The following is a 19,344-nucleotide window of genomic DNA, read 5'->3' on the forward strand; positions in this document are numbered from 1 at the left end:
GGACAAGGTGGGTTAAAGGCTTGGCTCAACAATATGGGAGGCATGATAAGCAAGTTCTAGGTATCACAACATAGGCATAGCAAAAGAGCGAGCATCTAGCAAGCAAAGATAGAAGTGATTTCAAGGGTATGGTCATCTTGCCTGAGATCCCGCAAGGAAGAAGAACGAGTCCATGAAGAAGACAAACGGACGTAGTCGAACGGGTCCTCACAAACGCAACGTTATCGGAACCAACCCGAAGAAGCAACACCGGAAAGAAGCACACAACATAGTAAACAACCAACACATGAACATGGCATGATATGCGGGATGCGGTATGCGGTGCATATGCATGATTTGGAAAGGAATGATTGAACCTGGCCTCAACTTGGAAATCCAATAGTGCCATTGGAAAGGTGAGGTGATTTCGGTTGAAATCGATATAAAGATCACCGAAATCGGATGCACGGTTTGGAAATGGCAAGCAAAACAAATATGGCACCGGTCCGCGATAAACAACAAGTGGCCTACTAAATGCATCAAGATAAATAAGCTACTGCACTCAAACATGGCAACAAAATGCATGGTAGGGATCCACTCATGATGCTTGACAAAAGATTAACACTGAGCTATGGCTAATTCACTCAATAACAGGTTCAAACAAGCATGGCAAAAGTGCAAACGATAACATGTTACAGATTTAGTGAAATTAACAGCATGTCAGGAATTTATCATCAGGAAACAATGTTTAGAGCATGATAACTATATGCTACAGGAACTTATCATGGCAAAGCAAGGCATGGCATGAAGCTACTCTAAGCATATAACAAAAGTCCCTTAGTGACCATGAGCCAAAAGGGATCAGAAAAAACAATTGCAAGCATGTGAACATAGCAAAAACATAAACAGATTCAGACTTAGTGAAAAATTGGAGCATGGCAAAACAAATTAACAAGTAGGCATGTTTACGAGCTCGATGCACTCCGTACAAAGCATGGCATGACAATCTAAGCATAAACCCATCAAGAATACATGGCATAGAAGCTAGACATGGCAAGAACAACAACATAGCATGCACGGATCAATAGCAATAAGCTTGGCCAAATCGCTAAACATGTCAACAATCTGTCAGTATCATTTTATAGCAAACGTAGAGCTCGATTGACTCAAGCTAAGTTGCTCCATAAATGCAAACAAAGACATGGATGGATAGAGAACCACAATATTAACAAAACATCCTTACTGATCATCCTCAAAAGAGGCACAGATCACTAGGAAACAACATCAACATATGGCATAACAACAAAATCAGGACAAGGACTTAGTGAAATTCTAAGTCCCTGAAATCAGCATCATCGAGTAAGCTACTTTGCATGCTTGTGCTAGTCACCACAAAGATCACAAAAACACATGGCATACACCCCTATAAAGATGGCATGGCATACAAAAAAACACATGTAGAGCTCAGGATCATAGCATGCACACATTAATCATGGCAAAAATGACAAAAGGCCATTAGCTGAAACAGATCTGACATAATCATCACATAGCCCTCTTCCAACAACATTTCGGGCATCAAGATGAGCTCAAATGAAATGATGCAATGAGATGAAATGATGTACTCGTTGAGACGAACATTTTGATATGCTACACACACGAATCAGAGCAATGGTGATGAAGTTATGATGCATTGAAAATGCAAAATAATATTGGGACTTGTGGAATTCTCACCCCGCGGAAAAAGTCAACGCGACGCGGGGATCGAGGATGGCAGCGGATCTGGCCAGAACTTCGCCGGAGGAGGAGAGGATGGCGGCCGGAGAGGACGGGGAGGCGCTGGAGGAGAGATCCCGGCCTGATCCGTGCGGGGGCATCACCGGCGAGGTCGCGCATGGCGGCGGCGAGGACAGCGCATGGCGGCGGCGAGGGAGGCTGGGCCGGCGCGGGCGCGGCCAGGGAGGCGGCTGCGGTGGGATGGGCTCCGCGGGCCCGATCCGGGCCCGACGGGCCTGGCGCGGTGGGAGGAGAGAGAGGGCGGCAGTGGTGAGGTGGCGAGCTCCGGTTGGCTGGAGGCGGCGGCATGGACATGTCCGGCGCGGGGAGATTTTGTCCGTGGCGCGAGGTAGGAGGAGCTAGGGTTTCATCCGCGAAAATTTCGGGGGAAGCCACATATATATAGGTAGAGGGAGCTAGGGGAGTCCAAATGAGGTGCGGTTTTCGGCCACGCGATCGTGATCGAATGACTGAGATGATGGAGGGGGTTTAGGTGGGTTTTGGGCCACTTTGGAGAGGTGTTGGGGTGCAACACACACGAGGCCTTTCCGGTCCCTCGGTTAACCATTGGAGTATCAAACGAAGTCCAAATGGCACGAAACTTGACAGGCGGTCTACCGGTAGTAAACCAAGGCCGCATGACAAGTATCGGTCCAATCCGAAAACGTTTAGTACCCGCACACGAAAAGAGGTAGAAAGGGACACCGAGTGACATAGGAGCGCCGGAATGCAAAACGGACAACGGGGAAAATGCTCGGATGCATGAGACGAACATGTATGCAAATGAAATGCACATGATGACATGATATTCAATGCATGACACGCAAGCAATGACAAGGCAACAACAGCGAATAACTGAAAGACACCTGGCACAATGGTCTTGGGGCGTTACATCACTCCACCACTATGAGAGGATCTCGTCCTGAGATCTAGAATGGCACCGGAGGGAAAAACAGAAGAGAAAGAGAAGATGTAAAACTAAGTTGCTCCTTTGACAAACGAGTGAAACCAAAGAGCCTTGAAAAGGTTCGTAGGTTGCATCGTAATAGACATAATGGAGATTTCTTTGGAGGAATTTATGCAACCCGCTTAGCTCATTTTCTTGAGATAGACATTCGTGAGGGTGATACGGAGTTGCCTCCTGCATATTTAGATTATGACTCTATGGCTTCGCGCCAGTTTGTCGAGAGGCCTGAATCACCTCTCTTATATCGTTTAATTTTTGATAAACGACGTGTTTTCCGTATTACTCTCCCTGCTCCTGACTTCTTTGATTCACAGACAAAAAGAAGATATGTTATTACCAGAGAGGAGGCAGAAGAGTATGAGAGGAGAGCGGAGGCAGCTCGACTCCACGCTGCAGCTCAGCAGGCGATAACCGCTGCACATCAGTATGATCCCAACTATTCTTCGTCGCAGTACGACCCCAACAACTATTATTATGGATATCAGCCAGGCCAGCCGTGGCTATAGACCAACTTAGGCCAAAAGCCTAAGCTTGGGGGAGTACGTATTTCTCACCGACATTACATTTATGTTCACACACACTCATTGCTAGATGTCGGTGCTCATACTTTTTCATTGTAATATCCATGCTAGTTTATTTTCTTTTTCCTGCTTTCTTCTTGTGTGTTTGTTAAACCTTACGAAAAACGAAAAAAAATTAGTAGTAGTTTATTTTTCTGCTGTAGTAGTAATAATTAAAAAGAAAACCCCAAAATATTTCCCGTTCTTCTTTCGCTTGTTGGGAGCTTTCCCGTGTAAATAGTTTTATTTCTTTTCTTTTCTTTGGGGGTCAGTAGGAGAAGACCATAATTAAATTGTTGAAGTGGCTCTTATGTAACGCCCTCGATGCGGCTATATCTCCCACGTGTCGAAGCACGACTTAGAGGCATAACCGCATTGAAAGCAATGTCGCAAGTGAGGTAATCTTCACACAACCCATGTAATACATAAGGGACAGAGTTACATAGTTGGCTTACAATTGCCACTTCACACAATACATGACTAAAGCATTACATCATTCAAATACAATCAAGGTCCGGCTACGGAACCAAAATGGAAGAAGACTACCTCAAAAGCTACACAGATCCCGGTCGACCCCAACTGGGCTCCCCTACTGATCAACTAGAATGAAACAACATAAAGGACAAGATCTTCGTCGAGCTCCTCCTGAGCTTGGTTGCGTCATCTGCACGGACTCATCGGCACCTGCAAGCTGGTTTTGGAAGTATCTGTGAGCCACGGGGACTCAGCAATCTCGCACCCTCGTGATCAAGCCTATTTAAGCTTATGGGTAAGGTAAAAGGATGAGGTGGAGCTGCAGCAAGCGACTAGCATATATGGTGGCTAACATACGCAAATGAGAGCGAGAAGAGAAGGCAAAGCACGATCGAGAAACTATGATCAAGAAGTGATCCTAGAACAACCTACGTCAAACATAACTCCAACACCGTGTTCACTTCCCGGACTCCGCCGGAAAGAGACCATCACAGTTACACACGCGGTTGATGTATTTTAATTAAGGTCAACTTCAGGTTTTCTACAACCGGACATTAACAAATTCCCATCTGCCCATAACCGCGGACACGGCTTTCAAAAGTTCAAATCCCTGCAGGGGTGTCCCAACTTAGCCCATCACAAGCTCTCATGGTCAACGAAGGATATACCTTCTCCCGAGACACTCCGACCAGACTCGTTATCTCGGTTCTACAAGACAACTTCGACAATGATAAAACAAGTCCAGCAACACCGCCCGAATGTGCCGACAAATCCCGATAGGAGCTACACATATCTCATTCTCAGGGCACACTCAGATGAGCGCTCCATACAACTAAAACCAAACCTCGAGTTTCCCTGAGGGGGCGCTGCACAGGGCTCTAGTTTGGACCAACACTCAGAGGAGCACTGGCCCGGGGGGGTTAAAATAAATATGACCCTTGAGTCCGCAAAACCCAAGGGAAAAAGAGGCTAGGTGGCGAATGGTAAAACCAATGTTGGGCATTGCTGGAGGAGTTTTATCCAACGCGAACTGTCAAGGGGTTCCCATAATAGCCCAACCGCGTAAGGAACGCAAAATCCGGGAACATAATACCAATATGACGGAAACTAGGGCGGCAAGAGTGGAACAAAACACCAGGCATAAGGCCGAGCCTTCCACCCTTTACCAAGTATATAGATGCATTAATTAAATAAGATATATCGTGATATCCCAACAAGTAACCATGTTCCAACAAGGAACAACATCTCCATGTTCCAACAAGGAACAAACTTCAATCTTCACCTGCAACTAACAACGCTATAAGAGGGGCTGAGCAAAGAGGTAACATAGCCAAACAACGGTTTGCTAGGACAAGGTGGGTTAGAGGCTTGGTTCAACAATATAGGAGGCATGATAAGCAAGTGGTAGGTATCGAAGCATAGGCATAGCAAAAGAGCGATCATCTAGCAAGCAAAGATAGAAGTGATTTCGAGGGTATGATCATCTTGCCTGAAATCCCACAAGGAAGAAGAACGAGTCCATGAAGAAGACAACCGGACATAGTCGAACGGATCCTCACGAACGCGACGTTATCGGAACCAACCCAAAGAAGCAATATCGGAAAGAAGCAAACACCATAGTAAACAACCACCGCATAAGCATGACATGATGCACAACCAAATATGATGCATGTCCGATTTAAAGATACATGGCATGGCAAAGTGCACAAGCAATCCTACAAATTAAGTGGAGCTCAATATGTAACTCCGTTGCATATTGACGAAACACCACGTGACTTATTAAGTTCAATCTTGTTTATGTACCCAACAATATTAAATGTTGTTAAACATGGCAAGAGGGTGAAGCAAAGAAAACTACCTATCTAGTCAAGTTTAAATGAGGCCGGAAACAACAAACAACAAGTATGGAAACTCCTCATGTGCATATTTTGGTTATGGTACTGTTCTGCCCTAAACACAATTTTAGAGTTATTAAACATGCAAAGTAAAGCCACCATGTTAAACTAGGAAAAATTCTACCCCATTTACATATAAAGTTTATTAAAATCCAAGTTACGGTTATTTAGTTATGAATTAAATCATTTTAACATGGCCTATGAGAAAATTGATGCAAACAGCAAGTTAAACATTTCAACCATGGTTGAAAGTTGGGTATTATGAAACTAGACAAGATTCCAAGCATTTTTCATATATAACTGTAAGTGCATCTAGTGCCACCCCTAGTTGGTTTTGGAGTATTAACGACAAACCTAGTTGAGGGACTAATGTGTTTGTGAGAATTGCAGGAAAACACAGGTAGAAGTCCCTCATTGATTCGGTTTTACTACCAGAGATGACCCCTAAAAATGTATGAAGACATTGAAGACAAAGGTGGTTTATGAAGATATTCACATTGAAGACTATGACAGAAGAAGACATGTTATGAAGCCTATGGAGCTCGAAGACCTAGATCTTTCGTAGTTCTTCTTCTTTTGTGTTGAGTCATAGGAACCACCGTACTGTTAAGTGGGGTCCAGGACAACCAGTCAGAATGAATGAAGTGATGCCTAAATCAAAAACCTATGTCTTCGAGCGAATCTTGTCCAGAGCCGGACAAGTCAACTTTGCTTGTAGCCCAAGCAAAGTTGCCATGAGAGTTTGAAATCTGTCCATTGAGACACGTGTCAGTTCCTTAGTGACCCAGGGTCATTTCGGACAAATCAGGTCGGGTTGCCAAGTGGGTATAAATAGCCCACCCCCACAACCATAAACGGTTGGCTGCTCAGATTTCAGTGCACGGCTTTTGTCGTTTGAGAGCAACCCACCTCGAAGCCTTTGAGAGAATTTCTAGTGAGGAGAAAAGCCCTAACCACCTAGAGCCAGAGCAAATTGGGCATCACCTAAGTCTTCTTGTCTGTGTGATCTGAAGACTTATTACACTTGAGGACTGTGAATCCTCCAGACGGTTAGGCGTCACGTTCAGAGCATCCAAGAGACATTGTGGATTGCCAGTGAACGAAGTTTGTGAAGGTTTGGGAGTCTACCTTGAAGACTTACCAGAGTGATTGGGCGAGGACTAAGTGACCTTAGCTCAAGGAGAATACGGTGAGGACTTGGTGTCCTGAACTGTGTGTTCAGGACTGGGTGTCCGGGACTGTGTGTCCTAAGGTTTAAATACCTAGCCGCTCCAACCAGACGTACAGTTGTCACAGCAACTGGAACTGGTCCAACATATCATTGTCTTCAATGAGTCACTGGTTTCATCTTCACTTCTTTTTCTTACCGTTACACATTGTGAAGCCATTGCTTGCTTGCTTTATCTTTTGTCTTCACAACGTGAATGTATGAACTTTTTGGCTTCATAACTTCTTCCTACCTGATCCTTATTACACTGAAGCTGTTTGTCATTGTGCTTTCACTCTATTGAATACATGACCATGGCTGGCCTAGTGTAATCTAACTTCCGCTGCATAGTAATAGGCATAATCTTCACTGTTTGTCTTCATAACTCTCATGTTTTGAAGACTTTCATAAAAATCGCCTATTCACCCCCCCTCTAGTCGATATAACGCACTTTCAATTGGTATCAGAGCAAGGTGCTCCCTTGTTCTGTGTGATTTGGTTTAACCACCTGGAGTTTTAGCTATGTCGACTGCAGGGATAATCAAAGTCTCCGCTGCGTGCCCCGTCTTCGATGGAACTGAATATCCCTACTGGAAGAATAAGATGCGCATGCATCTTGAAGCCATTGACGTCGATCTATGGTATGTCGTCGAGAACGGCGTTCCCAAGGCTGGAGAAGGTGTCACTGCTGCTAATGTCAAGAAGTTCACTCAACTGGACTCTACCGCCAAAAATATCATCTGTGGCCATCTGACAAAAGGACAGTATGGCCATGTGAGTGCCTTGAAGACATCCAAGCTGGTCTGGGACTGGCTCTCCAAGGTCAATGAAGGCGTCTCAACCCAGAGAGATCAAAGAATCAGTGTCCTTCGCAACCTCTTCAACCGCTTCAAGAGAAATGACAATGAGAATGTCCAGCACACATTTGACCGGCTCACTGACATCACAAATGAGCTTCAAGCCCTCGGCACCACTGAGATCACCAAACATGAAATCGTCAAGACGCTGCTGAGATCACTTGATAGCTCGTTTGACATCCTGGCCCTGATGATTCAAGAACGTCCTGATTTCAAGACACTCGATCAGTCTGACATACTTGAGAGGCTCAACACACATGAGTTTCAGCTTTCTGAGAAAAGAGATATCTACGGTCCAAACTATGGGCGAACTCGTGCCTTGAAGGCAAAAGCTGTTTCCTCATCTGAAGAAGAATCCGACTGCAGTTCTGATGATCCTGAAGACATTGGAAGAGAACTTGCAATGCTAGTGAAGAAGTTCCAAAAATTCACCAAGAAGAAAGGCTTCAGAAAATCTTCACGATCAAGCTCAAGGAATGATGAAGCTTCTGCTCATGACTACAAGAAGAAAACATGTCACAAGTGCAAGAAAACTGGACACTTCATCTCTGAGTGTCCACAGTGGGACAATGAGAACAGAAGGAAGAAGAAGAGCAAGGAATATGATTCTGACGACAAGAAGAAGAAGAAATACTCAAAGTCTTCTTCCAAGTCTTCCTCAAAGTCTTCATCACACAAGAAGAGCTCATCTGGCAAGGCACGTGCGTTTGTTGGCAAGGAGATGGATTCAGAGGAGGAGTCCGCATCTAAGGACGCAGAGGTGGAGTCTGAGGAGGAGTCTGATTCTGGCATTGCGAGTCTGGGTACAGCATACGTCGCCAAGTCCATCTTCAACACTGAAGACAATGACTGCATCACCGACACCGACGCAAATGACAATAACGACTCCACTCCTACCTACTGCTTCATGGCACGTGGTGCCAAGGTAAACACACACACTACTCGCTATCAAACATCTAGTGACGATGACTCTGACTGTGATTCAAAACCCAGCTACAAAACACTTGCTAAAATTGCAACTGAACAACAGAAAGCTATGGAACATATTCAAAAACTGTTAGACAGAAGCGATGATCTGTTGGGTGCTGAAATGACTCGATCTGAATCCTTAATTGAAGACATAAAAAATCTTCACGTTAAGTATCAGGAACTTGAAGATCGTCTTGATACTCTCTCAACAACTCATGAAAAGCTTTCCTATGATTATCTTCAAAGGAAGCAAGAACTTGAGAAATTGAGAGCGGCTCATGAAGATCTTCAAAAGGAAAACGAGTCACTTCGCGCCGAACAGATCAGTCCCGCTCAGGAAGGATTTGAACCACCATGTCTTAAATGCATTGAGCGTGATAATGCTACTTCTGTTGCTGAATGTTCCACTGCTACTGCTGTTGCAATATCTTCAACTGTTGATGTGGTAACTAACCCCTCTGCTGAGGATACCACTGCTATTGCTGATGAGAATGCTAGGTTGAAGACATTGCTTGAAACAGGGATGTACAAAAGTCTTAAAGGACATCAGACATTATGTGATGTCCTCAAGAAGCAGATTCTGAACCGAAACCCTAGGAAAGAGGGTGTTGGGTTCGTGTGGAAAATAAATGCAGATGGCTCTTACTGGAAACCTGAGCAGTACCCCAAAACCACATGGGTTGCTGCAAAGGAACTTTCAGCAGATCCATCCAATTTATCTGGCTTCACTTGTGCTAACCCCATTAACATTGATGAATCCTTTGATGCAAACTATAAACTGTTTAAGAATCAGAATGGTGAAGTGTTTGCCAGGTACATTGGTACTAACTGCAGGAATGGACCGCCTATGAAGAAGATCTGGGTTCCGAAAAATTGTCTGGAAAATCTTCCTGTGAATGTCTTCATGACACCTCACTTAAAGAAGACAAACCTCAGACCAAAGGCTTCATATGGTCCAAAGGCTTCATACAAACAGAGGACTCACCTGAGTCACACTAACGCAAATGTTTTGCAAGGAAATCATACTCAGGCATATGAATATGAGAACGGTTCTTCGAATCGTCATGTTCATATGACCAAAAATTATTCTGCTTATTCCTATGAGTATTATTGTCCACCTGCTAGACTGTTTGCTAAGGCTTCAAAGCCAAAATTCTCAGATGCTGCACTTAGACTTATTGCTTCTAAGCCACCCTTGAAGATGTGGGTGGTTAAGAAAGCTTAACTCTCTTTTGCAGGGAAAGGTCTCCAGCAGAAAAACAAAATCTTCTGACGCTATTGCTGGGGACCTTAAAAATCTTGTGGGGCGCAAGATAAAATGCCAAAATGGCATCGTTATGTACCTCGTTCCTGAATCGCATGCTACTTTCCCTATTAGTTCTAATCTGGATCTAAGTTTTCATAACCCACTGGTTCATCAAATGTTTATGCTTCACAATTCTCTTCGTGAAGCCTATCCCCCTAACTGCACTGTAGGATACGACACCAGTGACTTCAAAGTCTTCAGAATGGATTATTGACAGTGGGTGTACAAATCACATGACTGGCAAAAGAAGCCTTCTTATGGACTCAACATTACGTCCATCCGACAAGAGCCACATCACATTTGCTGACACTGGTAAAAGTAAGGTATTGGGTCTAGGTAGAGTTGCAATCTCAAAGGATCAACACATGGATAAAGTCATGCTTGTTGAATCCCTTGGCTTCAACTTAATGTCTGTCTCAATGCTTTGCGATTTGAATATGATCATAATGTTTGGAAAATATCGTTGCCTGGTACTAATGGAATCTGACAAGTCTCTAGTGTTTGAAGGGTATCGGAAAGGTGATTTGTACGTGGTAGATTTCTCAGCAGGACCACAACTTGCAGTATGTCTTCTTGCAAAAGCTTCAGAATGCTGGCTTTGGCATCGGAGGCTTGGGCATGCTGGCATGAGGAACCTCCACACCCTTGCGAAGAAGAAGCATGTCATAGGCATCGAGGGCGTCAAGTTCAAGAAAGATCACTTATGCGGTGCCTGTGAAGCAGGGAAGATGACAAGGGCAAAACATCCTTCGAAGACAATCATGACTACTACTCAACCCTTCGAACTGCTCCACATGGATCTTTTCGGTCCCACTCACTACTCAACCTTTTCTACTACTGCTTGCCTCTATGGCTTCGTGATTGTTGATGATTACTCTAGATATACTTGGGTGCACATAATCCTTTACAAGACTGAAGTGCAGGATGTCTTCAGACGCTTCGCCAATCGAGCTATGAACCATTTTGGCGCCAAGATAAAGCACATAAGAAGTGACAATGGCACTGAATTCAAGAACACTGGTCTTGACACATATCTTGATACCTTGGGCACACACATGAATTCTCAGCTCCGTACACGCCACAGCAGAATGGCGTCGTCGAACGCAAGAACAGAACACTCATTGAGATGGCCAGAACAATGCTAGATGAATACAAGACTCCAAGAAAATTCTGGACTGAAGCCATTGACACTGCATGCCATACAATCAATCGTGTTTATCTTCACAAGCTTCTGAACAAGACATCTTATGAACACCCAACTGGCAAGAAGCCAAATGTTAGTTACTTCAGAGTATTTGGCGCAAAGTGCTGGATCAAGGACCCACACCACACCTCAAAGTTTGCACCAAAAGCACATGAGGGCTTTATGCTAGGATATGGAAAGGATTCACACTCCTACAGAGTCTTCAATCTCTTCCATTACAAATTGGTTGAAACAGTGGATGTGCGGTTTGATGAGACAAATGGTTCACAAAGAGAGCAACTGCCAAATGTGCTAGATGAAGTTCCAGCTAGTGAATCAATCAAGCTTATGGGAACTGGAGAGATTATACCTTCTGAAGCTCATCCTGAAGAAGAACTTATCATCTCAGCACCTGATCAACATGAAGACAATGCTCAGCCTGAAGACATTCCTCCCAACAACAACGCAGATCAGCAAGAGCAAAGTCTTCGCCCTGTACATCCTCGTGTTGCAAATGAAGTGCAGATTGACAGAATAATTGACAGCATCAATGCACCTGGTTCACTCACTCGTTCAAGGGCAACTCAGCTAGCAAACTTCTGTGGGCACTTCGCATTCGTCTCAATATCAGAACCCAAGAAAGTTGAAGAAGCCTTCATGGAACCTGAATGGATTCAAGCTATGCAAGAAGAGCTTCAACAGTTTGAGCTGAATAATGTATGGGAACTGGTTAAGCGTCCTGATCCACGGAAGCACAACATAATAGGCACCAAATGGATATACCGCAACAAGCAAGATGAGCATGGTCAAGTTGTCAGAAACAAAGCTCGTCTCGTTGCTCAAGGATATACTCAAGTGGAGGGCATTGACTTCGATGAAACATTTGCTCCTGTGGCAAGGCTTGAAGCTATACGCATACTGCTGGCTTATGCAAATCATCATAACATACTTCTATATCAAATGGATGTGAAAAGTGCCTTTCTCAATGGCAAGATTGAAGAAGAAGTGTATGTTGCACAACCGCCTGGCTTTGAAAATCCAAAACATCCTGACATGGTATACAAGCTCAACAAGGCACTGTATGGCCTCAAACAAGCCCCTAGGGCCTGGTATGACACACTCAAGTACTTCCTGAAGAGCAAAGGCTTCATACCTGGTTCCCTGGATCCCACTCTTTTCACGAAGACATATGATGGTGAACTGTTTGTGTGCCAAATATATGTGGATGACATTATCTTCGGCTGTACCAATCAGAAGTACAGTGAAGAGTTTGGATATATGATGCAAGAGCAATATCAGATGTCCATGATGGGGGAACTGAAGTTCTTCCTTGGTCTTCAAATACGACAACAACACAATGGCATCTTCATATCTCAAGAAAAGTATCTCAAAGATTGCCTGAAGAAGTTCGGTATGCAAGACTGCAAAGGCTTCACAACACCAATGCCAGCCAAACATCATCTAGGTCCTGACGACAATGGTAAAGAGTTCGATCAAAAGGTATACCGCTCCATGATTGGTTCTTTGCTTTATTTATGTGCATCTAGGCCAGATATCATGCTTAGTGTTTGCATGTGTGCTCGATTTCAAGCGGCACCAAAGGAGTCGCATCACTTAGCTGTGAAGCGAATTCTTCGATATTTGGCTCACACCCCAACTCTAGGATTATGGTATCCAAAGGGCTCAGAGTTTGATTTGGTTGGATTTTCGGATGCTGATTATGCTGGTGACAAAGTTGATCGAAAGTCTACATCAGGCACATGTCATTTTCTGGGACGATCACTTGTATGTTGGTCTTCAAAGAAGCAGAACTGTGTATCTCTCTCCACTGCTGAATCTGAATACATTGCTGCTGGATCTTGCTGCGCTCAGCTTCTATGGATGAAGCAAACACTCAAGGACTATGGCATTCATCTGAAGCAAGTGCCACTTCACTGCGACAACGAACGCGCCATCAAGATTGCCAACAACCCAGTTCAGCACTCGAAGACAAAGCACATTGAAATTCGTCATCACTTTCTCAGAGATCATGTTGTGAAGGAAGACATTGATATCATACACGTCAACACTGAAGAGCAATTGGCGGATATCTTCACCAAGCCCTTGGATGAGAAGAGATTTTGCAAGTTACGGTGTGAGCTAAATATCTTGGAATCCTCAAATGTCCTGTGATCAGGCACACATCCTAACACTCATGCATATTGATGACTTAGATGTGTATCACACAAAGTAAAGTATATCTTCATTCAATGAAGACATACATTCTAGGTGTGAATACATTAATGTGGAATTTGACTTCGGAGTGCCACGATAATTGTGCGCCGTGTCTGGGTCTAATACTTCCTATACGGTGGGTAACACCACCACCAAACATTCTATTTTGAAGTGTTTCACTCATGGCGTCACCTTGCAATATCTTCACATTTGATTGTCTTCACATTTGGTTTGGCTTCGAACATGTCTTCATGATTATCTTCACTATGTTGCTTGTATATATATATATATATATACTAGTGCTCTGTCCTCTACAGCATTCACTTATAACTATGGCGTCGTGTTGAATCTTTTGAACTAAGTGAATGTGATCGGACCCCAAACTTCTCTATGCTTTCTATCTCAAACTCTATCTCTCTAAGTCATATGCATTCTGTTGAAACTGTCGAATGTCTTCACTGCGTCCTTGTCAGCTGAAGATATAGAGACAACCATAAAGTCTGTTTTTAATGCTCATTCCTCCACATGAAATCCCGAGAAGCAAGAACGACCGCCCGACAATTTAGGCGTGCGTTGGACGTGGAACAAACCCCAAACATTTGCTAACTGGCCACGCGTTCCTCAAATGCGAACCGCCAGGGGCACCTGTGTAATAGCACAGTGCCGCCCCTGAGCCTATAAATTCACACTTACCACAGTCATTATCTCCTTCTTCCACCCTCGCAAGAACCCTAGCGCCACCGCTAGCACTCGACGACGCCGGAGACGAAGCGCTTCGCTGCCGCAACCTCTCCAACGCCGTCCTCACGCCGACCGCGGACATCGTCCTCTCCGCCGTCGCCATAGGTGTTTTCCGTCGCCAAGTTAGGGCATGGAGGACTGAACTGCTCGGCATCAACTCCCTTCCGTCTAGCAGTTCCAGTGTGGTAAATAAAACTTCTTTTTATAGCCTCTTTTGATCTCATGGTTCTGTCACTTCCTACCATAAGAAGTTTCTCTTCACAATAGTTAGATCTCTCGCTACATCTCATAACATGCCTAGTATATTCACTTGTGCTTCATAAAGTAGTTAGATTCCTCACTTGTACTAATCTGTGGGTTCGTACAAATCTGGAACCAACTTCTTATCTATGAGTGAATGTCTTCGCACGATGAGGTCAATGTCTTCTAAACTGATTAATCTTCAAAACCTTCTGAGAATGCATATGACCTCTTCCCCTTCCCTCGCACCTTAATGCTGTCACAGGTACATGTCCGTGGGAGAATCCTTTGGTTCTCATAGTCTGCATTCATTTGCAGAATTACTACAGCATCACATAAACTCTCCTGAAGCCAGTTCCTGTTGGTCCAGAAAAAGACAGCCTTTGAAGCCTTTGAAAGTTTTGAAGCCTTTCAAGTTAAAGTTTATGGCTTCAGAAGCAGCAGCAAGAAAGGGGGGCAGACGGAGACATGAGGGAACTGAAGGAAATATGCCCTAGAGGCAATAATAAAGTTATTATTTATTTCCTTATAATCATGATAAATGTTTATTATTCATGCTAGAATTGTATTAACTGGAAACATAATACATGTGTGAGTACATAGACAAACAAAGTGTCACTAGTATGCCTCTGCTTGACTAGCTCGTTAATCAAAGATGGTTATGTTTCCTAACCATGACCAATGAGTTGTTATTTGATTAACGAGGTCACATCATTAGTTGAATGATCTGATTGACATGACCCATTCCATTAGCTTAGCACCCGATCGTTTAGTATGTTGCTATTGCTTTCTTCATGACTTATACATGTTCCTATAACTATGAGATTATGCAACTCACATTTACCAGAGGAACACTTTGGGTACTACCAATGTCACAACGTAACTGGGTGATTATAAAGGAGTACTACAGGTGTCTCCAATGGTACATGTTGGGTTGGTGTATTTCGAGATTAGGTTTTGTCACTCCGATTGTCGGAGAGGTATCTCTGGGCCCTCTCGGTAATGCACATCACATAAGCCTTGCAAGCATTACAACTAATATGGTAGTTGTGAGATGATGTATTACGGAACGAGTAAAGAGACTTGTCGGTAACGAGATTGAACTAGGTATTGGATACCGACGATCGAATCTCGGGCAAGTAACATACCGATGACAAAGGGAACAACGTATGTTGTTATGAGGTCTGACCGATAAAGATCTTCGTAGAATATGTAGGAGCCAATATGGGCATCCAGGTCCCGCTATTGGTTATTGACCGGAGACGTGTCTCGGTCATGTCTACATTGTTCTCGAACCGTAGGGTCCGCACGCTTAACGTTACGATGACAGTTATTATGAGTTTATGCATTTTGATGTACCGAAGGTTGTTCGGAGTCCCGGATGTGATCACGGACATGACGAGGAGTCTCGAAATGGTCGAGACATAAAGATTGATATATTGGAAGCCTATGTTTGGACATCGGAAGTGTTCCGGGTGAAATCGGGATTTTACCGGAGTACCGGGAGGTTACCGGAACCCCCCGGGAATCATATGGGCCTTAGTGGGCCTTAGTGGAAAGGTGAAAGGGCTGCCCATAAGGGCTGCGCACCTCCCCCCCTCCCCTAGTCCTATTAGGACTAGGAGAGGTGGCCGGCCACCCCTCTCCCTCTTTCCCCCTTGGGAATCCTAGTTGGAATAGGATTGGGGGGGGGGGAGTCCTACTCCCGGTAGGAGTAGGACTCCTCCTGCGCCCTCCTCCTGGCCGGCGCACCTCTCCCCCTTGGCTCCTTTATATACGGAGGCAGGGGGCACCTCTAGACACACAAGTTGATCATTGAGATCGTTCCTTAGCCGTGTGCGGTGCCCCCTGCCACCATATTCCACCTCGATCATATCGTTGTAGTGCTTAGGCGAAGCCCTGCGTCGGTAGAACATCAAGATCGTCACCACGCCATCGTGCTGACGGAACTCTTCCCCGACGCTTTGCTGGATCGGAGCCCGGGGATCGTCATCGAGCTATACGTGTGCTAAGAACTCGGAGGTGCCGGAGTAACGGTGCTTGGATCGGTCGGATCGGGAAGAAGACGTACGACTACTTCCTCTACGTTGTGTCAACGCTTCCGTTGCGATCTACAAGGGTACGTAGATCATACTCTCCCATCATTGCTATGCATCACCATGATCTTGCGTGTGCGTAGGAATTTTTTTGAAATTACTACGTTCCCCAACAGGAACTTCCAAGGATCTGCCTGAAGACTTGGCAGAAATGTACAAAACAGATCCAGAAGAGAGCTATGGGCAGCGCAAGACCCGAATCCAATGGATTCGATGCTATTGGGCAGAACAGTGGTTCAAATACCGCTTCGTCACCCAGGAGTATGCTGAAAAGAATGCTATCAAGAGCACATGGGGGGATATCTTATACAAGAACCTTGTACCCAGGACCAGAGATGAAGCCATTGCTCAAGGCTTCTACCCATGCATGGTCCGAGGACCACAGCCTGATGATGCACATCCGTCGTCACTTCTCTGGTGTCGTGACGACAATCTCTTCAAGCGCAACTTTTAGTTTGCCCAACAGTCAGCGAAGCTAAACAAGAAGAAATTTGGGTTTGACTTCAACCCTGGTCCCTCCTCACCAAGGGCAGATGGCACACGCGACGCCGAACCCAATATCATCGGTCCGTTTGCCAATCTTGAGGGCCTGATCACTCACATCTTAGTCCAAGGGACTGCCGTAAATGACCCTCCAGCTGACTCTGAGTCTGATGAAGCTCCTGCTGTGCCGAAGCCAAAGCAGACGAAGAAACCAAAAGCTTCAAAGCCGGCACCTGCCTCAAAAATCTCAAGGGCGAAGCCATTGAAAACTGCACCTCCTGAAGTCAGTGTGCAGTCTGAAGACGTATCCCGCGTCTCCAAGCCCTGGAAATGAAAGGAGCCCCAGCAACAAACCGGCAAAGAGCTCACTGCTGCTGCCATTCTGCGCAACGAAGCCATTGATCTATCAAGCAATGAAGATCTGGGAGATGACGCTCTAGAGCAGCTTATCAAAAGCAAAGAAGAAGCTGAAATCTTCAACAATCTGCCTCTCTTTGATGTCGCCATCATCCACAGCTTCATTGATGAATGGTTTGACTCACCAGACATAAGCTTCAATGATCTACAGCTGCCTGTTAGACTCAGCGTCGCCTTCCAAGGCGCAATTGCTTCAGGACTGGCCATTGCTCAGCGCATTGTTGAGCTGAAGCAGAAAATTGATCACGAAAAGGCTCAGTTCAAGAAGCACATGGCCAACCTCAGCGTGCAGGAAGTGAGGAGCTTCAAAATCATGCTGCATGAGCTCAAAGAAAACTTTCTGAAGAAGCGTGCTGAAGCTTAGGGCTCGCGTGAAAGGATGAAGTCTTTGGCAGAAAAATGTGTTCAAGCCTACAACGAGGCTGAAAAGCGCAAGGCACTTGGGCGTCCTGGCATCGACCCCAAGATGGCCGCAAAGAAGAAGAAGGAGCCTGCTGTGAATGAACCAGAGGCACCTCGGCTAGAAGCGGTTCAAACTGTCTTCCCCACTGCAACGACTGGCTCAAAGCCAAAGAGCCGGTCAACAACTTCAGATCTAAAGAAGATAAGAACTGCAGAAGTTGAAGCCAGAAAAAGGAAGAGCTTTGAAGCCTCTCCTACTGCCCCCAGCAAAAAGAAGCGCAAGACCAAGAAATCTAGGGCTGCTCCCACAGAGCCCTTGATGGTTGAACCCCTTTCTGTCATTCACCCCAATGCAGAAAGACGACTGACAGTTCATGAGCCTGCTCCCACAGAGGCTCCTGACGCTAAAGATATTCCAGCAGCTGACCCAATAGCTGCTGAAGACATTGGTCATCAGGACAATGTGCAAGATGATGCAGCCCTTCCTCAGCTTGAAACAAGCGAACTCATCAGTATTGGTCATCCTCTGACGCCAATGGCACAAGATGAGTCATGGGCGGATCACCCTCAGGAGGAAGAAGACTTTGAGGTTCAGCCCACTCCGACCCCACAAGCGTCGTCTGCGTTCCATAGGCTTCGCAAAGGTCCACGGCCTCAAGTCCATACTGCAGAAATTCCGGCTGCATCAGCCGAAGACAATGAAGAAGCTCCACCAGAACCCACTCCCCCGCTCCATCAAGATGCAGTTCTCCATGAGAACGTGCCTGAGGTTGTCCCTCCAACTACACAAGCGGAGGAAGAAAATGTTGCGACTGCCACCACAAACACTGAAGCCAATGTGGAGCTCACCCCACCAAATGCTTCAGCGGACAGCGAAGCTACTGAGCCAGACACTGCAGTCCCTGAGTCTGCTGCAGGTCCACAGTTTGATTATCATATTGAGCACAGGCCTCATGTCCAGAAGCCAGTCCCAAGGCTTCCAAGGTTTCCAGGTCCTGCATCAGCACCTCGCTCCTTTGATATTAACAGCTTCAAGGCAGACAATACATTTTTCAATAGCTCCAAGAACCCCTATTCAAGGGAAAGGATTGTATCAGACAGGTTATGGAGCTATTCTCAGCGCAGCTATTATTCATGCATCTTATACAACCAAGGCCGCATCTTTCCACACAAGCGCCTTGAGGTTGAAGCCATTGCTGGTCTGCCCTGCTTAGAGGAAGCTTTGGATTGCTTCAAGCAAGTAGGTTTGTTGCCGTTTGTGATTGATGAAGAGCACTAGAATGAAGAGCTTCTGCTTCAGTTCTATGCCACTCTCCATATCAAAGGATACAACAGAGATCCGAAGACTTGGATCCTGGAGTGGATGACCGGCAATGTCCATCATGAAGCCAATGCGTTTGATATCATTGAGCTCACCGGCCTGCCCACTTCTGGTGAATTCTTCGAGGAAGGTTGTCAATTACATTCTGAAGCTATTGAGAGCATATTCCAGAGACCTGAACCAAATATGAGTCAGATGCTCTCAATGATGAAGCCATTGCCTCAGGATGCACCCTATCCAACTGAGTTCTTCGTTGAAGA

The sequence above is a fragment of the Triticum urartu genome, chromosome 3A (genome assembly GCF_056163025.1).
Source record: "Triticum urartu cultivar PI428250 chromosome 3A, HENAU_Tu73, whole genome shotgun sequence".
In the NCBI taxonomy this organism is placed as follows: domain Eukaryota; kingdom Viridiplantae; phylum Streptophyta; class Magnoliopsida; order Poales; family Poaceae; genus Triticum; species Triticum urartu.